General features: G+C 37.1%; 1 protein-coding gene across 1 annotated transcript in view; it reads left to right on the top strand.

Annotated features, from left to right (window-relative positions):
* Positions 1-1,742, top strand: part of LOC122642788 — a 43,627-nt gene extending 41,885 nt beyond the window's left edge. The window contains exon 5 of the mRNA XM_043836378.1: positions 1,380-1,742. The gene's annotated coding sequence lies outside the window, so the exon portion shown is untranslated. The remainder of the gene's footprint in view (positions 1-1,379) is intronic.
* The last annotated feature ends 18,291 nt before the right edge of the window (positions 1,743-20,033 follow it).

Here is a 20,033-nt window from a genome sequence, read left to right as displayed (position 1 = left end):
ATCAACTTGGTGATATGTTTACTAAGGCACTGTTTCGACCTGCGTTTCTTGGTGGTTATTTTTAGCTGGGTATGGGAGATACATATACTCCAGCTTGAGGGGGAGTGTTAAGTGTGTGTGTGTGTGTGTATCGGTTGGAGGTCCATGAGCACCCATGGACCTCTGTACTGTGGGATGGTGTGTTTATCTAAGTAGTTTAGAGCTTCCTATTGTAATTAGATTTCAGTTTCCTATTATGATTAGACTTTAGGATTAGCTATCTTTAGAAGTTTATTTCCGTTATTTAAATCAGACAGATTAGTAGAAATATAATTGGCTGGCTATAGATCATTCTAATCTATCCACATCCCATTTTTTCCCATTTCTTAACTTCTCCGTCTTCTTCCTCTCCTCTCTTCTTCTCTGTATTCTGGTTTCTTCAGTTCTAAATCCATTACAGATCTTATAAAGGAATAAGCTGGTCTTATCTATGGTACAAAATCTGCCAGGCAAAGTGAAACAGCGGTGGACTTTCAAGCCCTTTTGTTTCTCTTATTTATGAGCAGAACTTGTTTTAATCTCCTCCTGTTTTCATTTGGTTTCTTTTTCTTCTTGTTATTTTGTTGGGCCATAAAGAAAAGAAAAAAAATTGTTTATGATACTGTCTTTCTCTGGTTTGTATATGAGAAATGGATTTGCTATTGCACCAACATGCAATTTAGTTTTTGATCGTGAAAGCTGTTCCACTCAGCCAGCAAAAATCCCTTCTTTGCAGAGAACATATGTTAATTCACAGATGTTGGGGTTTTCCCTACTTAAGCTATGCTTTCATATAGTTCAATCTGTAGAGCTCAGTCCATAGCATCCTGGAAGTTTTTTTTTTTCAGATTTAAAGGAAAAACATGGTTTTTCTTACAAGCTAAAAATTTCAGGCCTATGCATATTCAGATACTCAGGTTTCAACTTAAATATTTTTGGAACAAATGGTTTCTTAGAGTATGTGTCTAGTTGCACAATTTTTGCAACTTCTATATTTGTTGGAAGTACTGTAGATCTTTAGCATGTTAGGTTTTTAGAACATCCTGTTGGAGGATCTCTTCTTAATGAATGGAGCAAGTCATAATTTCAATTTTCAGGAAGGAAAAACCAAATTTTCTGATTGGGGTGGCTACAAACTTATTAGAAGCTAATCTTGTGAGGTCTCAATGACTGACACTGGAGTTAGAGCTCTCTATACGCAGGTCTATAAATTTGAGTGACCCACAAATTCTACAACTCACAGTACTCTCCCCCCCCCTCCCTTTTCCCCCCAAGGAAGAAGGTGAAATAAAAAAAAAGAAAGAGTTTGGATTAGTAAGTTCTTCCGGAAAAGGCAAAAAGCCAGAAAGGTCTATCATTCCTGGTGATTCAGGAACTACCTCAGCAATCACCCAGGAAGAAGCAGATGCTCAAGCTATCAGTGTCGGACTTGCAGAGCAACCTCACTAACCTGTAGCACTTGGAAGTGTAGGAAGATGGTAAACATTCAAAACTATGCAACGAACATGTAATGTTCAAACCTGCGGTGCTTGGAATATGCAGCTCAAGCTTGAAGATGACACAAGCCACCTGTTAATGGTCATATACCTCATTCCTTGAATAGAGTAGCATATCATGTGCCCTGCTGGACCACGTATGACTTTATGGCATGTCAATTGTCCATTAAATCTGAGCCAGAACTTCATTTTGTATATACTATTTTGCTAAAGAGGGGCCCGTGTGTGTGTGTTTGTTACAGAGGGACATGTCTCAAGGTGTTAAATGGGATCTTGGTACCTTCAGAACCTAGTGGTGTCAATGCTTTTCAAATGGTTCTGCTCCATAATTTGCTCTCATTTTTCTGTGAATACAGTTCCAATCGGCTGTGATTATTATATAGAATAACAGAATTAGGCTGAATATAGCCTTGGGCATTGCCTGCAATAGATGGTGGGTTCTCAATGTGTAGTGGAGCTGTGCATATCTTTTCATTTAAAAAAAAAATGTTCTTCTTTGCTACTTTCTGATAGTCTTTATTTGTTCTGATAAATAACATGAATCTTTGATTAGAAGTCCAAGTTTCACTGGTTATTGTATGTGGATTTCCGAAAGTTGCAATTGAAATTTCAAATTTCTTGGGCTTGTGCAGACGGTTAAAATTTAATTCTGCATAAACCCAATACTTGTTCAAACACCGTATCAAGAGAAAAGTTTTCCCATATAGTCGTCTAGGAAAAAATTCAGGCCTTGTAATTTTGTTCTCATGTGACCCTAGGAATCCAGGAAATACCATATGAAAAATCCTACAATTTGTCTGAAAATCATGAAGGAGATGCATCGACAGGGGATAACATTGCGTATCTAGTTTAAAGCAAGTGTTGAATAGGATGTCATGGGTGAGCACTAACTGGTCAATAAGGAAAGAATGATTGAAATGATCCAATAGAACCATTTAGCAGAAACCAAGATGAGGCTGTATTTGATTGTCAAGAAAAGAATAAAAAAGAAAAGTTTGTTTTTCTTATTGTTTGGTTAACATGGAAAAGAAAAAGAAACAATTGTTGATGCTTTCCTCAGACCGTCATTGACGCTCGTATCCTGCTGCAGATGATGCGCCGTGCCGAGCGAGGAGATGAGCCCGTTGATAATGCCATGCATTGGTTGCTCCTCCATGTCTCTAAACTCTAAACACTTTTAGCGCGCTCTTGCACGGAGCCTTGCGCGGAATGGAATGTCCAGAAGGGACACAGAGAGTTCAGCGACCCCCTTCATGGATCCTAGCTGGTTCTTTTTTCAAAGCTAATTTCAAGAGGTATACAAGCTCAGCCTTGTTTAACAACAAAATTCTACAAATTCAACTTTAAGGCCAGCAATCTACCGAACAGAGCGTTTAAGGATTTTGTCTTCCATTTCAGAGTAAGAGAAGAGCAGCTTGAAGATCTGAAACCCTAGAAGTTTGTCACCGCCATATAGATAACAAGCATGCTAGCTGTTCTTTGTTTTCAGATGGCTTTGATTTGGATAGAAGTGTGTCTCTTGGCTAAATCAGAGTGGGAGCGAGAGTACTAGGCTAGTCCAATCTAGCGCCAATACACTAGAGGGGGGCCCCATTGACACATAATTGACCCCCACACTTTCCCAACTGTCATCCTCGGCAGTTCTCTCTAGGTATCTCTCATTCTGACGGTAGGTAGCTCTTACCAAACGGTTCCACTATGGCTCAAGGTTTCTTGCTGAAAGCAGATAGTCTATTCTTGACGGTTTTCACTCTACTCCAGGTAGCCCTTTCCTAGGTAACCCTTTCTGTGATTCGAACCCGTGACATGGTGACTGACTCTGATACTAAATGTTAGGTACTTGACCGATATGTCAAAAGCTCAAGAGTTGATGGAATACTGTAAGTCAAGCCCTTTAACCTATTCCATACTAGGCTGACCCAATCTAGTTCCCATACACTAGAGTGGCTCCAGTAGGATAACAAAATCATGCAAGTGACCGAAGATGCCATTTTCTCCTCCCAAACTCAACTCCATTGAGTCTTATCTCGGCTAATATGGGGTAGACAACCATTCTCTTTGAGAAAAAAGAGGGAAATGATACCATTTTTTATGAAAAGAAAGAAAGCCATTTTGAAAGAGGAAAAAGAATCGAAGTATCATTGTAGATAATCAAACTTGTATCAAATTTAATTGATATTTATTCTCAGCTCATTGCTTGTAACTTATCGCATATAAGCACTAAATTTAAATGAAAGACCGAAGTTCAAGTTTGAGGGTTGCCACTTTGGGTGAGAAGTAACAAAACGTCTGTGTTGCAAAGTTATGTGGCACAGTCCATTTATATCTGCCACGTGAAAGTTGATCTTGATAGAAGAATTGGAGTAGGAATGAATCTTGTATTTCAGTATATCAATCTTTGTACAAGAGATGACTCATATATAAGTCAAGATAATGTATAATGCAATGTAAATGTGGTAAGTGGTAGATGGTAGGTGGTAGCTCTAACAATGTGTATTCCTTAACATTAACATCCCCCCTCAAGCTCAATGTGGGAAAGTTGATCCCAACTTGAGTTTGGAAACTAGAATACCAAAATGTCCTGAGAGATGAGTTGTGGTAAAGATGTTAGCAGTCTAATCAGAAAATGTAACTGATACGAGACAGAGAATGCCACGAATCGGATGTTGACGCACGAAATGATAGTCATTATCTATACATTTTGTGTGTTAGTGAAAATCATTATTGTGAGCAATATGTATAGCGCTCCTACGATCATAATTAAGAATAGTAGCATTGGAATGTGTCACTCCCATGTCTTCGAGTAGCCAATGTAACCAGAGAAGTTCAAAGGTTGTATCGACAATGGTGCAATACTCTACCTCCATGCTACAACGAGATGTAACAGTTTGCTTCTTACTGCGTCAAGAGATGAGGGAACCTCCCAAGAAGAAGCAATAGCCAATAGTGGATCATCGATCAATGGGGTCTCTAGCCCAATCGACATCATAATAGGTACATAGCTCCAGAGAGGAGTGAGCAGAAAAATGTAAATCATGAAAAAATGTGCCTTTTACATAACATAAAATGTGGAGCACAATATAGTAGACTGAGCGAGAACAACCATAAACTTACTGACGAGATATGCTGCATAATCAATATCAGGATGAGTAACTGTGAGATAGATAAGACTTCCCATTAACTGGCGATTGAGAGTTGAATCCTGAAGAGGAGTGTCATCAGTAGGAGTCAACCAGGAGTTAGTCTTGAGAGGAGTGGGAGCTGTCTTGTTGTCAGGCAATCCGGCACGAGATAACATATCAGAGGCATAATTGGCTTAGGAGAGATAATACCTGTCAGATCCAGAGGAGACCTCGAGACCTAAAAAGTTTCTAAGAGATTCGAGATCTTTCATTTCAAATTGTCGATGGAGAAACTATTTTAGTTTTGAGATGACACAAGATCATCGCCAGTAATAATAATATCATCCACATATAGCAAAAGAAGAATGGTGCATGTACCATATTTTCTAAGAAAAAGGGCATTGTCATTTACACTTGGTGTAAAGGAAAATTCATCAAATTGATGAAGCCATTTAGGTACAACATGATGGGGACACTTTCGAATCAGGTCTTTAAGTCTTTCCCAGGTCTCACGATATTGCTCACCATCAATTTGCGAAAAGCTGGAGATGGCGCGCCTAATATGATTTGTTCTTCCTATGGGGAAATACTTCTTCAAAAACTCTTGTTGCATTTGTGCCCAAGTAGTAATCACTACAGCATCTAAGGAATTGAGCCATTGTTTGGCTTTATCCTTGAGGGAAAATGGGAACAAGGTCAATTTAAGAGCATCTTCAGCAAAATTCTGGATTTTAACAGTTGAGCATATCTCTAAAAAATCATCCAGATGCTTACAAGAGCATCTTCAAATCTAATTATCTTTATTTTACCAGCAATATTATCAATCATAAATTTATCAGCGTTTATTGTTGTATTATCATTATAAAAAATACTAAATGAATGGACATGATATAATTCAAAGGTCTAAAAATGGTAAATATAATGGTTGAATTGCATTATTCCAATTAGAATCTAGTAGAATTTTATGACATTTGATCTTTTAGATCAGATTGTACATTTGTGTTTGTCATGATATAAAATGCTAAGTTATTGTCACGATCCAAATCAAACATATAAATTGTAAAAAAATATGGTTGAATCATATAATAACATGGCAGAGTGAGGCCAGCGAAGGGGAGAGGGAGAAGGAAACTAGATTGCGAAATTACAATGTTAGGCCTTTTACCCTAATGTCATGTCATTATATGATGGAGGGAGAAGGAAACCAGATTGCGGACAAAGTTCGGTTATAAATTCTAATTGTTACAAAAAGATGCACAAATGGGGAAGCTTAACAGTGTTGCAGCTCTGTGAAATATACACAAGCTGATATGAGGTTGTTTGGTTTAATTCGATAGTCGTTACTGACTCGACTATTCCATTCCAAGCTGAGTTGATTCATTGGCATCTCCTCACAATCACACATTCACACTGGATCTTTTAGTCTTTCTCTTTTTTTTTTTCTCGTGAAATATTATGTGATTCCTTGTCTTGTACAATCATAAAATATATAGATTCGTTAGTAACAAAACAAAAATCAAGCAAAAAAAAAACCATATATATCACTGTTTAGTTCGGTTGATAATTTTGAATTACTTGCCTTATCGGCCGCCCTAGTAGCTACAAATGTAATATATGAAACCTTTAAACAAATATTTACATCCATCACAAGAAAGAGAGAAGAAATTTTAAGTAACAACCATCACAGAAAAAAATTGAATGATCCACAAATGGTAATGTTTGGTATTCCAACAGGTCATATAATGAAAATTTCAAGAGACAATAGTAGGGGAAGGTTCATAAATAAAACCAAGATCAGCCACCCATTTATAGATTCTGGAATACACACTTGTTATGGAAAATCCAAAATAAAAATACATAGCTATAGAAGCAAGAAATTATATTCGGGTTTTACAAAATTTAGATAATGTCGGAGAAGAGGCAAACGTTTCAAATAAATCCACATTAGAAGACTGCAGGTACTCAATACTTAATCCCGATGGCACCACCAATCAAAAATATGCATAGAAAAAGAACAAGTTAAGAATAAATTCCATAATGACTTATTCTCAATTTTACAGAATGAAAATGTTGTTTTTATTTGCAAAACTTTAGCAAGTTTATCTTTAGTAACAACACCTCCGATCAAAACTTTCCACATAAATGACCTAAATCTAGGATATATTTTTAAGTCTTTAGATTGTCTTTCAAAGTTTTTTTTTACCATGATAGAACCTATTACATAAATTATTTTGTAGCAAAACACTAACAACCAAATGGGTGGATAAAATCCATTATTGGATAAAGGACAAAACCACTCATTATTAACAGACTTAGTGTCAATCGGTGTTTTAAGAATAGGCTTAGCAATATAAGGAGGGAAGAGAGACCTTACCTTACCAAAGTTACATCAATCACCTATCAACAAATCTCTAACATAAAAAAACACTACTGCCTAGATTATGATGATAGGAAACTCTTATATTCCTTAATATTAAGAACCCACAGATCATCCCAACCAAACAGAATTGTAAGAATCAAAGCCAACCTTGTGAGATACTATTTGTTTAAGTAAAGGAATAACCATGCACAACCCCCCACCCAAATGAGAGATCCTTTTTTACTAATACTTGATTGAATTTTATCTCATGTCTTGAAGATCGGTTAGTAGGCACCAACCTAACTTGATTAAAAGAGTCCTATTATGTAGAAAACTACTCCAAAACCTAGCACCAATGAAATTTAACTTATTACAAAAAAAAAAATTGGATATTGGAAGCATGGCTTCCAATATGTAGGAATTGAATTGAGCACAGACTTGACCAACACAAGCCTACCAACATTGGATAAAAGAGGAGCTTTCCATAACCTTAATTTTGAGGCATTGGCTTCAGACTTTGGGGGGTTCAGTGGAATCCATGCTTCTATCCTCAAAGAAAGATACTTGAATATCCTCAAAAGGCTGTGGAGGTCTCTTAGAAACAAAATTAAAGAAATGGTTGGCTCAAGATGGAGATAAGAACTTACAGTAAGTATTTCCATACTGTCACAAAGTCAAAGGTTAGAAGGAATCATATCTTTATAATCAAGAATAATCCTTTTATTAACCAATGGGTTACTGACCCTAAAGACATCAATAATTACTTCAGAAACCTTTTTTTCTCACCCTCCCCATGTGATCCGTGATGGATTTGGATCCTCTGCAGACAACCCATCATTACTAGAGCTCTACTCGCCTATAAGCTTATATAATGTCATTTACAAACTTATCTCAAAGGATAACACCTTGCTGGATAAGTTATTTCACCTTACAAAAGGGGGGAAAGCTCTCAGTTTCTGGTTCTCCTATAGCTAGATTAACCACACGAATCCTTAGAATGAGATTACAACTTAGCACCTTTTGAGATTTTGAGAAGAGTTGCTCATTGGAGCATAGTACGATGAAAGTTGTAAACTGTGTTTGGGGAGGGGGAGTTTTACCTATCATTGGCCTCTATGGTAGAATCAATCAAGGAGGCCTGAGAACCGGTGGTTTACCTTGTGACAGATGTCAATGGTTCGAGTTCGCTTATCTCCAGCTTGTGAACTTAGCAATACAAAGGTATATGATAGCACCCAATTTTTTTCGATTTGGCAGTTTGATCTTATGATTTAATATAACAAATTGCAAACAACTATATCATTGCTAGGAAGTTATGAACTATATGCGTTGAAAAAAGGACAAACGTGATTTGTGGGTGTTAAGATTCAAATGTGGAAACCTATAATCGAGTTGAATGGATCAATTGCCTTTCACAGCCAGGGGAATGGGTCATCCAGTAGGGCCAATATGGTCAGTTTTTTCAAGTAGGCTATTACTGTTGGGTGATGTGGCCACATTGCCGTTATCCAACGGATCCATAACGTCACATCCTGTAGTTGAAGGGATATGGGGAGAATTTGGGGGGCGATTCCGCATTAAGGAAGCAAGCAATGGCTCTTCTATGGACTCCTATAAATATGGTTTTAAGGAGTTGGAAATATAATGAAGCATAACGCAAGTGGAGCCCCCAATCGTCTGATCACCACTCTGTAATCCTCTTCTTCTAAACAGGTACTGCATTTCATCGAGTAAATCGATTCTCATCTCTCGGCGAAGTCGATCTACAATACTGGTATCAGAGCTAACGAGCCTGTTGCTAAACAGCGGAGACAGACTCCATGAGTTTCTCTCATTGAGGTCGAGACAAAGCACAAGCAGTCCGACCCAGCAACTTGAAAATCTTCAGACCGTTGAGTTCTATTTTCGTTTCAAGATCATGAGAATCAGCGGAGCCAGATTCCAACTCTACACTTCACCGCTGCAATTTTTTTTTAACTTAAATCCATGGCTCTATGCGTTCTCTGGGCAGCCACCGTCTCCTTGTGCTTAGTTTCTTCTTTGGCCAAGCTTCATCGGATTGATCATCCAGTTAACTTCGATTCACTCCAATTCACTCCGGTTGCATTTCAGATGGAAAAAATCGCAGAAAAATTTGACCCGGCTTTCATTATCTCCACTAAAGTTAACTTCTACAGCAATGGATTGACCACTGACAACCCGTAATTTATAGATTTTTCAAAATCTACACTGCTAAAGACCTGCAAAAGCACTGGTACGATGCACCCACTTGCAAGAAAGAGCTTGCGTTTTTATATCTCACAAAACACACTGTTTTGTCACATCAGTACAGGTAATTGCTATATATTTAATGCTTTATATTTTGTATTTGGTGCCCTCTAGCATATTCAATTTTTTATACATTTAATGCTTTGTTTTGAATCACTGTTAAGCATGATTTAAAGTTATTGATTTGGATGCAACATGGTATTCTAAGTTATTGCAAACACCAATGATTTTGTTGCTATTATAATATTATATAATTGTTGTTTTTTGAATTGTTGCTATGCTACATCAAATACAATATATTACTTAATTCACTTGCTCCTAAGTTTGCTGACAATTACTTTGTTGAAGATTTATTTATTTTCATTGTTATTATCACTTACTCCGTCATGCCATATATTTAATACCATTTCGGTATATATGCTGAGTTTGAGTTTTGGCTCACGCATTAAAAATAATTATTCAGAATAATATGCCTTTGGTATTTAAATAATCATTATTAGATTATTTGGTGTCATTATTAATGAGGAAGGTTTTGTTCTCTGCCTATGATTTTAGTTTTGGCGAAAAACATTGTATGAGGTTTAGCCTTGGAATGGTATAATAAATTGTCCACACTTGTTCATATTATGTTGATTCTGCTTATGATTATATACTTAAGACCATGCATGTACTATGAGTATTTGTAATCTATGTTAAGAGATTGATTAAGAACTTGGAATTGCACAGGTTAAGTAACCCAATAATGATTGACATTAGACTGGACTTAATGTCCATTGGAACAATATGATAAGTGGACCAAGTGCTAGAGCATGACCTAAGTATCCAAATGATAATCCATTGATGCAATTGTTTGATAGAATAATTTTTTTTTCTCACATCATTTCAATTGATAAGATGTTCAATGGAATTTTTTTGGAATCTTATGATTATATGGGTACAAATCCCATATGCCATCAATGAATTTTTGGTCCTTGTTTGAGTAGGACAATCACAGTAGTCTAATATATTGGATAATATTAGTCTTCCATCAGTGGAAATATTATGTTATTGATGGTCATGTCATGCATAAATGATCATTGATGACCATGGTATTATTTTTTGCACTGAAAATTCATTTTTAGCACGACAAGCTTAATTCATTTGAACCCAATCGTTGTTCACTTAGTGAATCAATGGAATGTCTGACATGAGACATGTCTCGATGAAATTGGCTAAATTGTTACATCAGAAGTTGATCATAGTCATTGATGGAATGTCCAATGGACTGATTAAAATTTTTATTTTTTAGTGTTCATAATTTAATGATTTTCTGACATCGAATTTAAGTTATTCGACGTGTCAGTGACGTTGCCGGAATTACATTGGACGTCAAATAAAGTATGTTGAGGTTGGTACGATCTTAGCCTTTGTATGTGGGTTTAGTACTTTTGGTCTAGGTACATGGCTATTCAAGCTAAGTGGCATGTGTATTGAATGGTGCCTAATTGATCAAAAATTTATGCCAATTTTATGGATATTTGAAAAAATGTTCAAGATTTATTTTGTGTGCATTTGCATGGAACTATTAGTTGAATTTCTTGTGTTAACCATATATAGTTGTGAAATATGAAATTGATTGTGCAAATATGCTTGATTTATCCATTTGGCATATGGAACTAGAATACCTTGGAATTAAGGAAGTTGATGAAATAATTTAAATTGGGGTTAGTTCCTTAAGTTAATTAAAGTTGAATATCATGCCTATGAACTTTGTTTAACTGGCAAGATGGCCAGGAAGTTTTATCCCAGTGGGAGTGAAAACAAAGGAACTCCTCAGAGTTGTACACTCTGACTTTTGTGGGCCGCTTAATGTGAGTACCCATAGTGGAATAATTTACTTCATCTTGTTTACTAATGTTTTCTTTAATAAGGGTATATTTATTTGATATGTAAGAAATTTGAAACTTTTTGAATGCTTCGGACGTTATAGAACTGAAGTGTAAAATCAGTTAGAAATGAACATTAAGGTTCTAAGAACTGTTCGTAGTGGAAAGTATGATTCCATTGAGTAAGGAATTATATGAGGAACATGAAATTATCATACCGAAAACAATGTTTTTCACACCACAACAGTATTGTGTAATTGAAAGATGGAATGTATCACTACTCAGTGTAGTGTATTGTACGTAATTTTTTTTACTCTCTCTAAGATAACGGGGAGAGGTCATTTGCACAGGAATTGTATTATAAAAAGAATTCTCACTGAGTCTGTTGAGTCTTCACCCTGTGAACTATAGGTAGGAAATCTAACTTAGAAAATCTAAGGAAGTGGGGATCAGTAGCCCACGTACTAATATCTGAGCCATATAGAAACAGTTGGATTCCAGAACTATCAGATGCAAGTTCATAGGATATCCAGAAGGATCAAAAGAGTATAGGTTTCATCATCCCGAAAAAAGGGATTATTAAGAGTCGTAACGCATAATCTCTAGAGAAACTAGAAGAAGAACCGCCGAGGGAGGATCTTGAACCCCTACATGTCATTGAAGATGACTATGATGTTAACTCTCAAGATGGACTTGGAATTTTTTATCAAAGAACTCAAACTCCTGGAGATCAAGTTGATCCTCAAAAACAAAATCCGAAACTTAGGGTAAGTGGGAGTAAAACAACAAGAGCATCCCCAACTTATTTAGATGACTACTACTTTTATCTGCGTGAGCCGTCCTGTCACACAGTTGACACAGATGTGGAAGAGGTAGTTGATCCTGTAACCTATTCTGAAGCGATAAAATCGCGAGAATAAGGTGAATGGTTAAATGCCATGCAGAAGGAAATTGATTCCATCACAGAGAATCAAGCATGGGAACCATGTGTGCTACCAAAGGGTAGGAATGTCATAGATTGCAAATGGGTACTTAAGAAAAAGTACAAAGTAGATGAGTCTGTTGATAAAATCAAGGCCCGTTTAGTCCCAGAAGGAAGGAATAGACTATTAGGAAACTTACTCACCGGTAGCAAAATTTGCCTCTATTGGATTGATATTGGCACTAGTTGCACAATTGGACTTAGAATTATTTCAGATGGACGTGAAAAGCCGCCTTTGTAAATGGCGAATTGGAAGAGATCATATATATGCAACAACCTAAAGTTTTTTAGGGAATGGGACAGGAAGATAAAGTATGTAGACTTAAGAAGTCTATGTACGATTTGAAACAAGTTGGACAATGCGATCCTCATATAAGGTTTTGTGGCTAACGGGTTGGATATTTGTGTATACATCTTGAAGAGTGGGAGTATTTTTACTATTCTCTTCTTGTATGTCGATGACATAATGTTAACTGAAAATAACTTGGAAATGCTAAATAGAACCAAGTATGAATTAACTAACAGATTTGGAATGAAAGATATGAGAAAAACATCCTATATCTTGGGAATTAAAATCTATAGAGATTGAACACAATGTATGTTGTGAAAAAATACTTGAGTTCTGTGATTTAAAAAAAAAATTAAATAAAAAATTTAAAATACAGAATTGCAATTCCTTGTCAATACCAATTGTAATGGGAAACGCTTTGACAAAAAACCACTGTCCTCAAGAAGGATAGGAAAATTTGAATGTACCTTATGCTTGGGCAATAGATAGTTTATTATACGCTGTGTTGTGTACACGATTGGATTTGATCAATCTAGTCAGTTTGGTGAGTAGATACCAAAGTAATCCTGGTTTTATCCATTGAAAAGCAGTGAAAAGGATTGTGATGTACTTCAAAGGAACTAAACACTTCAAATTGTGTTTCCAAACAAAAATCTATAGAGGTTGATGAGGCATAAAACATCCCACCTATCGGTGCCACGTGGCGACCGACTTGAGTTTTGTGATTTAAAAAAAAAAAAAAAATAAAAATCTGAAATTGCAATTCCTTGTCAATACCAATTGTAATGGAAAACGCTTTGACGAAAAACCACTTGTCCTCAAGAAGGACGAGAAAAATTTGAATGTAACCTTATGCTTGGGCAATAGATAGTTTATTATACGTGTGTTGTATACACGATTGGATTTGATCAATCTAGTTGGTTTGGTGAGTAGATACCAAAGTAATCATAGTTTTGTCCATTGAAAAGCAATGAAAATGATTGTGATGTACTTCAAAGGAACTAAACACTTGAAATTGTGTTTCCAAACGAGAAAAGCTTGAGGTCATTGGAAACTCCGATCATCGACTACGGAGGTGATAAGGATGACTAGAAAATCAGAGGTCATTGGAAACTTCGATGACGATTTCAGAGGTGAAAAAGATGACTTTAAGTTCACCTCTGGTCATGTGTTTATATTTGGAGGTGCAACTGTTTCTTGGGGAAGCAAGAAACAAGGGTGTGTTGCAAGACACACACTGGAAGCTGAGTATATTGTTTGTAGTATGACAACTACTCATGCAGTCTTGATAAGACGATTCTTATTGGACTTTGGCTGATCTTGTAAATGGACCAGTGAAAATATTATGTGATAATCAAGTGGCAATAAACTTGATACATAATGGCATAAATAACTCGAAGGAAAAACATATAAAGATACAATATCACTATATACGAGATATAGTAGAAAGGTGAAATTAAAGTAACCTATATACCTATGAGCGATATGGTAGCCGATCCCCTTACAAAGGGAGTTCGTGCGAAAATCCACATTAAACATGTGGATTTAATGGGACTTGGAAGAATCTAAGTCTGAAATTTGAACTGAATGTTTGGAATGTTTAAGGGACTTGGAGCAGTCTAAGTCTGGAATAGGAACTGATTGTTCCTCATCATGATGATGCAAATGTTATGATGGAAATACAAGCTAAAGAAAGTTGTTCCTGGAAGATTGGGAACAATAATGAATTTTTTGGTAGTTCCTGAAAGTGGGAACAGAAATGGAAACATCATGACAGATGTTCATGGAAATGAAAATTTAAATGCAAATGTAATTCCTGAAAAATTAGGAACAATAATGAACTTTTGGTAGTTCATGGAAATGGGAACGGAAAGGAAATTTCATGACAGAAGTTCCTGGGATCTGAAACATGGAGTATGGATTCGGACAATGTGGCCAAGTGGGAGATGTTGGGTGATGTGGCCACATTGCCGTTATCCAACGGATCCATAACATCACACCCCGTAATTGAAGGGATATGGGGAGAATTTGGGGGGTGATTCCGTGTTAAGGAAGCAAGCAACAGCTCTTCTATGGACTCCTATAAATATGGTTTTAAGGAGTTGGAAATATAATGAGGCATAACGCAAGTGGAGCCCCCAATCGTCTGATCGCCATTCTGTAATCTTCTTCTTCTAAACAGGTACTGCATTTCATCGAGTAACTCGATTCTCATCTCTCGGCAAAGTCGATCTACAATAATTACTCCACCTCTTCGTGTTAACTACATGGGTGTGATGGATCTTAATGATCTGAATAGGGGTGGGGTGGACCGAGTAACTTTCCCAGCCAGGACTTCTAAAATTGCTAGTACTAGGTTCTCTAGTGGTGTTGCGAAGGGGGCTGATAGTCCATTACCTGTGATCTCTATTACCAAATCAGTCCCAGGCACTATACCTATAGCTGCTTCGGATGACTTGGATTTGGATTTGGCTATTGAGGATATTGGGAAGGTATGTGATGTTATGGAATCTGTCACTGATGTCAGTATTATTGAACCTGTGTTGGCAACTAACTCTCCAACTGATGAAGTATTTGTCTCTTCTATCCTATCTGATTTTCAACCGGGTATGGATTTCTTTGACATGTTTGAAGCTGATGCAAATATCTTGAGGCCTATTGGATCCGAGACTGTGGTGCCCTCAGTTGATTTGAACCATCTGGACTATGACCCCTCCTTTGGGGTTGCTTCAAATCCTATTGTTCTTGATCATTACAGAAGGATGTCCACCCCGGAGGTCCTGGCGGGAAATCCGCCTTGCTGCCTGATCTCCCAAAAAAGGAAATTCATGTCCCCTTTCCCCCCCTCCCCTGTTCTCTTGAATCTGAAATATCATCTTTCAAGTCCCTGTTTGAGTTTTCTCTTGCTGCTTCACATGATCCTGCTTGTTTTATCTCCCTAGTTAAGGACTATGTCAATGATTTGAAGATGATCCCTATACTGGAGGCTCTGATTTAACCTCTAATGATGGCATCTCACGTGATTCTGTGCCTGGCATATCGGTGGACGTCCATACACATAAGCCCCGATATTTTCTTTCACTCAGTATAAACAGTTTTTTGATTATTTCTCTGTGTTTTTTATTATTCTGTTCAGCTTGTCTATCTATATATTGGATCTTAATAACCGTGCCTTACGTCGTGCTTTTCACCCCTGAAGAGGCTATAGATTCTGTAGGTTCATTTTCTTCTCTGTTTTTCTCCTTTTCGGTGTTGACATCATGCTTATTCTATCATGGAATGTTAGAGGACTTAATAATTATTTCACTAGAAAGTGTTTATCTTTTCATTTGAACAATTATACGCCTGATATTGTTTTCCTTTGTGAGACTAAGTGCGTGGATCATGCATGTTTAAAGCTTAAGCCTCCTATGTTTGATTACAAATCCATTAATTACATTAACAGTAGTGGTTCTAGAGGGGGCAAGGGAGGATTGTGGATTCTTTCTAAACAAAGTATTCAGGTGTTTGACTCCTTCATTTCAAGTAATTTTATTGGAGTTAAAATTGAGAATTTTAGGGGATCTTTTTTTGGTTAATTTGGTTGTATCCTCCACCACATCCAGGTGCCTGTAGTCAATGCTAGATGGACTTATTTGACTTTGTTTCCTCACTGGATTGTATGTTTTGTATCATCGGGGATTTCAATGAAATCCTTAATCCTTCTGAAAAGCTTGGGGGGGGGGGGTGACTCCATTTCAACCTTCCACTGTTAACCAGAAACTTAAGGATCTTATTACCTCTCTCTCTCTTGAGGATGCCTGCTTTCATGGGTCGAGGTTTACTTGGACAAACAAGCAAAAAACCCCTAGACTCATTAAAGAATGTCTTGATAGAGTCCTTGCCTCACCCCAATGGTTTGAGTGTTTTCCCCTATTATCAGTCTCTAAATTATCTCCTAGAGGCTCTGATCATAACCATATTATACTTTCTACCTGTGGTTCTCGTCCCAGTTACAAAAAGGTTTTTCACTTTCAAGAAGCATGAATCTACTACCCTGAATTTTCTTCATTCTGTTCAGAGTCTTGGAACTTGTTGACTGGGGATCTCTTAGCTGAGAAACTTGGTTCTCTCTCTAATAAAATGAGGATTTGGAATCGCAAGGTGTTTGGGCATGTTAATGTTCTTAAGAACCAAATGATAGATAATTTCCTCTCTTGCTCAAATATGATTGAGCCGGATTGCGTATTGATGAATAAAATCCAGGGGCAACTTAAATGGATTTTTTATGCTGCTGAGGTTTTTTGGCTTAAAAAATCAAGGCATCTTTACATTAGAGATGGTGATTGTAACACTAAATTTTACCATTCGATGGCTAGGGCTAATTTGAGGAAAAGAAGAATTGATTACATTTGGGATGAGGATGGCCATAGGATTGATGATCCAAAGAAAATGACCCACATTTTTGCTTTCCATTTAAAAGAAGTATTTACAACTTCTAACCCCTTGGATGCAGGATTTGTGGAATGCTTGTTTTCTCATGTCCTCTCACCTGAGGATGTGGAATTTCTTTGCTCTCCACCTTCCATAGAAGAAATATCAAGAAAGTTATCTTTTCTTTTGGTCCTCTTAAAGCCCCAGGCATTGATGGTTTCCAAGCATGTTTTTTTCCAAAAATTTTGGGAATTGGTAAGTTTTGATTTACTCTCTCTACTAGATTCTTTGCTGAGACTTTGTTACCTTCGGAAGTTAATCATACTCTTATTTGTCTCATCCCAAAAAAGGATTCTACGGTTCGTGTTGGTGATTTCAGACCTATCAATCTGTGCAATGTGTCTTATAAAATCTTGTCCAAGTTAGTGGCAAATAGACTGAAAGGTTTTTAAACTCTATTATATTCCCTTTTCAGTCTGCCTTCATCCCTGGAAGACAGATTATTGATAATATTGTGATGGCACAGGAGATCTTTCATTTCATGAAACACACCAAGGGGAAGATTGGGTATGTTGCTATTAAAATTGATATGTCTAAAGCTTATGATAGAATCAAATGGGGTCTTATCACTTCTTTATTTCGGCTCTTAGGCTTTGGAGATAAATGGTGTGGATTGATTTCATCTTTAATCTCCACTTCTTCCTTTTCTATTAAATTAGACGGTAGTCCTTTTGATTTTTGCAAGGCCACCAGAGGTATTAGACAGGGATGTCCACTTAGTCCTTATCTTTCATTGCAGCCATGGAAGTCATGTCTAGACTTTTTCTGACCTATAGGGAATTGAATTTGTTAAGGGCATTAAGGTCGCAAGAACGGCTCCTGAAATCTCTCATCTTTTGTTTGCTGACGACATTTTTATTTTTCGTCGGGCTTACCGTGATGATCTTTTAACCGTTAAAGTCATTTTAGATCTTTTTTCGGATTTATCGGACTAGGAAATTAATTTTTCTAAGAGTGGTATTCATTTGAGTAAAAACGTGCCAATTGTGGAAAAATCGGCTCTTTGTTCTCTTCTTGGTATTTCGGAAATGGCTAGTGATGCAGTGTATTTGGGAACTAACCTTTTTCATGGCAGACCTAAAATTCATGATTTGAAAAAGGTTGATGAGAAATTGCAGAGGAAATTATGTCTCTGGCAATCCAACTATTTATCGTATGCAGGTAGTAGGGTTTTGCCGTTTTGGTCCAGTCTGTCCTTGCCTCTACCCCTGCATATCTGATTAACTGTTTTCAATTTCCTTTAAAAATCTGTCGCAATATTGACTCCATTTGTCTTAATTTCTGATTGGGGAATTCTGGCAACAAGAAAAAATCTACTCTTATCACCTGGGACAGAATGTGTACCCTGTTATCTCAAGGAGGTTTGGGGTTTCGTAAGGCTACGGTCCACAACAAGGCCTTACTGTTGAAATTAGGATGGAGACTTTTGACTGATACATCCTCTCTCTGGGCGCGAACCCTTGAGGCCAAATACTTTCCTAATTCTTCCCTCTTTGACCCGAAAGTAAGGAGGAAGAAAGGATCTTGGACCTGGAGTAGAATAACCCATGTTATTCCAGCCCTATAGGAGATCTCAATTAAGAAAATTAGAAATGGTAATTCAACCTTTTTCTAGACTGACCCTTGGATTCCTTCCCTTCGGGGATGCCTTTTTCCCTCATTGCAGGATCTTAATACGAGGAATGAGAAGGTTGCTGATTATGTGGTAGATTCTAGATGGAATTCAGACTATATAGATGGTTCTATTCCTTTGCATCTGTCTTCTCACATTTACAAGATCAGTTTATCTTCCATTGAGGACAGCTGGTGGTGTACTCTCGCCAGAAATGGAAATTTTAGTACTAAACTAGCAGCTAAATCTTTGATTTCTTATGATTCCTCTAATACTTCTTTACGATTCACTTGGTGGAAAATTTTTTGGAAATTAAAAATTCACCCTAAATTCAAAATCTTTTTCTAGTGACTGTTAAATGCAGGTCTCCTGGTTAAGGCGGTCATTTCCAAGTGGTTTCAAGTCGATCCAGCTTGTGCTCTTTGTGGAAGTGGTGCCGAATCCTACTGGCACTTATTCCTTTCATGTGATTGGACCAAACACATTTGGGCGGCTGGGCCGTTGGGGCTAAGAACTAAATGCGTATCGCATTCATCATTGGAAAATTTCTACATAGAGACTTTGCTTAATCGTTTTCTAGATAAGAACTCCTTAGATTGTTTTTTCAAGGTGTTTATTCTTAAGTGCTATTTTATTTGGATTGCTAGAAACAAGGTGGTAGTTGGGCTAGAAAGCCTGCTCCCACTTGGGTTCTAAAACAAACTGCCTTTTGGTTATCCAATTTGGAGATTCACCCTCCCCCTGTTGCATCCCAAGTTGCAAGTCCAGGTAGTAATGATGAGGTCGATATATATGTTTTTTCATCTCTTCCCCATTTCAGTTATCCTATCTTAATCTGTGCAAGATACCAGAATTCCGGAGTAATTTTGGTAGGATGGTCTGTTATGTTTTTTGATAGATGGTACGCAGCTTCATTTTGCTTGTGGCAGGGTATATTAAGAACTACAGTGGCATTAATCCGTAGGTGATTAGTATTAGAAATGGGCTTGATCTTTCAAGGGATTTGGGGATGAAGATTAAAGAAGTGTGGTGCTCAAATCAATAGATCGCTGATCTTCTTCCATCTCCGACTTCTAATCGCCTTGGTCTTTACTAAAAGATCTATTGTATATAAACAACCTAGGCCCTGATATTTACTATACTTCTACGGGTGACCTTTTTGTCGTGCTATAGCTAACAACCTTGCTAAGTCAGCTTTTCTAACCAAGTCTTTGTATATGGTTTCTCCTTAATCAGTTAATATATATATTTTTATCTTCTCACCTAAAAAAAGTTTGAATGGGGTTTTATTCGAGCAATTTTGGATTTTTTTGAGGTTCAGTGAAAATTGTATGACTTGGGTTCAGTGATAACTTATCTCCTTCCTCTAGCCTAAGCCCATTATACTGGTTTGTTATGGGGGAAGGTTTCAATTACTTAACAGGAGTTTTACACTTATCTTAACACGTTCCGGAGAAAAAATGCAACAATTCCCTCAAAGCAGGACTAAATGAACAGAGACAAACTATTGGATGTGGATTAGAACTCTTTCAGTTTTCGGTTTTAAAAG

The sequence above is a fragment of the Telopea speciosissima genome, chromosome 10, assembly GCF_018873765.1.
Source record: "Telopea speciosissima isolate NSW1024214 ecotype Mountain lineage chromosome 10, Tspe_v1, whole genome shotgun sequence".
Classification (NCBI taxonomy): domain Eukaryota; kingdom Viridiplantae; phylum Streptophyta; class Magnoliopsida; order Proteales; family Proteaceae; genus Telopea; species Telopea speciosissima.
Note: the sequence above shows the minus strand (reverse complement) of the source record. Positions and strands in the feature narration are given on the sequence as shown.